Here is a 4,513-nt window from a genome sequence, read left to right on the forward strand (position 1 = left end):
AACTGAGGGCCTCTATCTGATATGATGGAAACAGGCACACAGTGCAACCAGACTATCTCCCAAATGTAAATATGAGCCAGTCTCTCCGAAGCGTAAGTAGTCACAACTAGTGTAAAGTATGTTGACTTGGTCAACCTATCCACGATGACCCACACTGCATCAAACTTTAGCAAGTTTCGGGGCAAGCCAACTATGAAATCCATAGTAATGTGCTCCCACTCCCACTCTAGTATAGGCATCTATTGAAGTAGACCACCCGGTCTGTGATGCTCGTACTTGACCTGCTGTCAATTCAAACACCTAGCCACATACTCCACTATGTCTTTCTTCATCCTCCGCCACCAATAATGTTGCCTCAAGTCACGATACATCTTCATAGCACCCGGATGAATGTAATACAGTGAGCTGTGTGCCTCCTCTAGTATCCTCTCCCTCAGACTATCAACATTAGGAACACATAGGCGACCCTAGAGTCGCAAAATACCATCCTCTCCAATAGAAATCTCCTTGGCACTACCCTGAAGCACTGTCTCTCTGAGAGCTGCCAAATGCGGATCATCAAACTGTCGGGCCTTGATCTCCCCCAATAATGAAGACTGAGCAACAACGCATGCAAGAACTCGGCTGGGCTCTGAAATATCCAACCTCACAAGTCTGTTAGCCAAGGACTGGATGTCCAAAGCTAGTGTCCTCTCCTCTGATGGAATGAATGCCAAGCTACCCATACTCTCTGCCTTCCTGCTTAAGGCATCTATGCCTTGCCCGGGTGATAAAGAATGGTGATGTCATAATCTATCAGCAACTCAAGCCATCTACGCTACCTCAAATTGAGATCCTTCTCCTTGAACAAGTGCTGTAAGCTGCGATGATCAGTATAAACCTCACATGATACCCCGTACAGATAATGCCTCTATATCTTAAGAGCATGAACAATCGCGACCAACTCCAAATCATTCACAATATAATTATTTTCATACATTTTCAGCTAACGCGAAACATATGCAATAACTCGCCCCTCTTGTATCAATACACTCCCCAATCCAATGCGCGAAGCGTTGCAATATACCATATACATCCCTGAACCAGAAGGCAACACAAGAACTGGTGCTGTAGTCAAGGCTGTCTTGAGCTTCTGAAAGCTCTCTTCACAATCATCAGACCAACGAAAGGGAGCACCTTTCTGGGTCAATCTAGTCAGAGGTGATGCAATAGATGAAAAGCCTTGCACGAATCGTCTATAATAACCTGCTAACCCTAGGAAACTCCTGATCTCGGTCATCGAAGTAGGACGTGGCCAACTCTAAACTACCTCAATCTTCTTAGGGTCCACCTTAATACCCTCTCTTGACATAGTATGCCCCAAGAATGCCACTGACTCTAGCCAGAACTCACACTTGGAGAACTTAGCATATAGCTTCTGCTCTCGCAAGGTCTGAAGCACTACCCTCAAATGCTGCTCATGCTCCCCCAGGTTACGGGAGTATATCAAGATGTCATCAATGAAGATGACGACAAATGAATCAATGTAAGGCATGAATACCCTGTTCATCAAGTCCATGAATGCTGCTGGGGCATTAGTCAAGCCAAAGGACATTACCATGAACTCATAATGGCCATATCTAGTCCTGAATGCAGTCTTCGGAACATCCGAGTCCCGAATCTTTAGTTGATGATACCCTGACCTCAAGTCGATCTTGGAGAACTCCCTAGCACCTTGCAACTGGTCAAACAAATCATCAATACAAGGAAACTGATACTTGTTCTTGATGGTGACTTTGTTCAACTGGCGGTAATCAATGCATATCCGCATAGTCCCATCCTTCTTGTGGTGCACCCCAAGGCGATACACTGGGTCTAATAAACCCCTTTGCTAACAACTTCTCAAGCTGCTCCTTCAACTCCATCAACTCCTTCGGAGCCATACAGTACGGTGGGATAGATACAGGCTGGGTGCCTGGAGCCAAATCAATAAAAAAATCAATATCACGATCCGGTGGCATGCCAGGAAGATCAGAAGGAAACACATCGGCGAACTCTCAAACTACTAGAACTGAATCAATCGTCGGAGACTCTGCGATGGTGTCCCAAACATAAGCTAGATAAGCCAAACACCCCTTCTCAACCATATGCCGAGCCTTTAGGAAAGAGATAACCCGACTAGATGTATCAACTGTGGAACCCTTCCACTCCAACCTTGGCACCCTTGGCATTGCTAATGAAACAGTCTTGGCATGACAATCTAGGACGACGCGATATGGAGAGAACCAATCCATGCCCAGGATAACCTCAAAATCGATCATATCCAGCAATAAGAGATCCGCTCTAGTCTCGAAACCACAGAATGTGACCACACAAGACCGATAAATCCGATGCACAACCACAAAATCGCCCACAAGAGTGGACACATGAATAGGAGTTCCCAAAGGCTCAGGAGAAATAACTTGGAAATGAGCAAACAGAGATGATACATATGAATAAGTAAACCCTAGATCAAATAATACCGAAGCATCTTTACCGCCGACGAAAATAATACCTGTGATGACAACATCTGAGGCTAATGCATCTGGCCTAGCCCGGGGCATTGAATCTGGCTGGAGCATCGGCTGGCTGGCCTCTACCTGACTGAGCAGTAGCCGATTGACCTCTCCCTACCTGGCCTCCACCTCTAGGGCGACCTCTACCCATCTGTCCCTCGCCTTTGGGAGGCTGGGCAACCAATGCTAGAATCATGGGCTGCTGACCCTGCTGTACTACCTTGCTCCAAAGTCTGGGGCAGATCCTCTTCATGTGACCCGGATCTCCACACTCGTAGCACCCTCTAGGCATTATAGCCTGCTGCCCTGAAGTCTGAGCCTGCTGACCCGAATACCCACTAGAAGAACCCTGAATGGCTGGTGGGCAATATGAACTCTCTGGCATGGCACTGAAGTGAGCACTGGAAGAACCCTGATAAACAGAATACCCACCGGAGGAACCCTGAATAGTTGGTGGGCAATAAGAACTCTCCAACATCGCACTGAAATAAGGTCTCATTGGAGCACCTGGGGGAGTTGGTGGTGGTGCTGAATATGGGGGTCTGCTGGGTTGACCCCTCCTGAAGTGACCTCTACCCCTAGCTGGGGCACCTCTGAACCCTCCCGAAAACTGGGCCCTTTTGTCCTGCTGAATCTGCTCTCTACCCCTCTAGCGGTATCCCTCAATCCTGCGAGCAATCTCTTCCACTAGCTGATACTCAGTACCCATCTCCACCTCTTGGGCCATGCTAGCTCGAATATCGGGGTGAAACCCCGCAACAAATCTCCACACTCTCTCTGCATCTATGGGAAGTATCATGAGTGCATGATGAGACAACTCAGAAAACGTTGCCTCATAATCGGTCGCAGATATCTAACCCTGCTCAAGATGCTCAAACTGATACCGTAGCTCTTCCCTCTCAGAGGGAGGAATATACCTATCCAAGAATAATTGTGTGAACTGACCCCAAGTGAGGGGAGGGGAACCTACTGGCCTGCCAAGAACATAAGACTACCACCATCTATGGGCCCTGCCCTCTAGCTGAAAAGTAGTGAAGTCAACCCCATGCGACTCCAATATCATCATATTGTGTAGTCTGTCCCTGCACCTGTCTATGAAGTCCTGGGCATCCTCATGACACTCACCCCCGAAGATAGGAGGGTGAAGTCTGGTCCATCTATCCAACAACTTTTGCGGGTCGCCATCCACAGCTGGTCTAGGCTGGGGCATCACTGCAGCAACTAGCTGGGCCCCATATGTGGTAATGCACCCGGAGTCTGATACACTGCAGCTGCATGACCAAGAGCCTAAGCAGTAGGGGTCTGTGCTCCCCTTCCATTAACCGCCTGAGTCATGGAATCCATTAACCGCAGCATACGACCCATGATCTCTTGGAAACCAGGTGCTGTCATGAAGTCCGCCAAAGTAGGCTTAGCTGCGGGCACCTCGCCCTGCTCCTCGATGATAGGATCCTCCGCAGGGTCTGCTAGTGGTACTACTAGAACAACTCTAGGATGCCCTCGTCCCCTACCTCAGGCCGGTGCCCTCCCCCGGCCTCTGCCTCTGGCAATGGGGGAGTAGCCCCTCCCGAGTTTGGAACATCAGCAGTACGTGTCCTTACCATCTGTGAGAGAATAGAAGAGGGAATTTAGTATACCAACCACTACACGATAGAAATAAATAAAGAGTAGTTTTCCTAACACCCTATAGCCTCTCGAAGATAAATACATACGTCTCTGTACCGATCGCAAGACTCTATTAGGTTTGCCCATGACTTGTGAGACCTACGTGAACCTAGTGCTATGATACCATGTTGTCACGATCCATTTTCCATTATAGTCATGATGGCGCCCAACAACGTTGTCAGGCAATCCAACGCGGAAGTATTAGTGAATTCTTACTTTACTTACCCTAAATAGTTACAACATTTTTCTTAATCTACAATTAAAGGCTCGTGATAATATGCAACATTCAATAATAATTATACAATCCAAAAGAA

This window comes from Nicotiana tabacum, chromosome 20, assembly GCF_000715075.1.
Source record: "Nicotiana tabacum cultivar K326 chromosome 20, ASM71507v2, whole genome shotgun sequence".
Lineage (NCBI taxonomy): Eukaryota > Viridiplantae > Streptophyta > Magnoliopsida > Solanales > Solanaceae > Nicotiana > Nicotiana tabacum.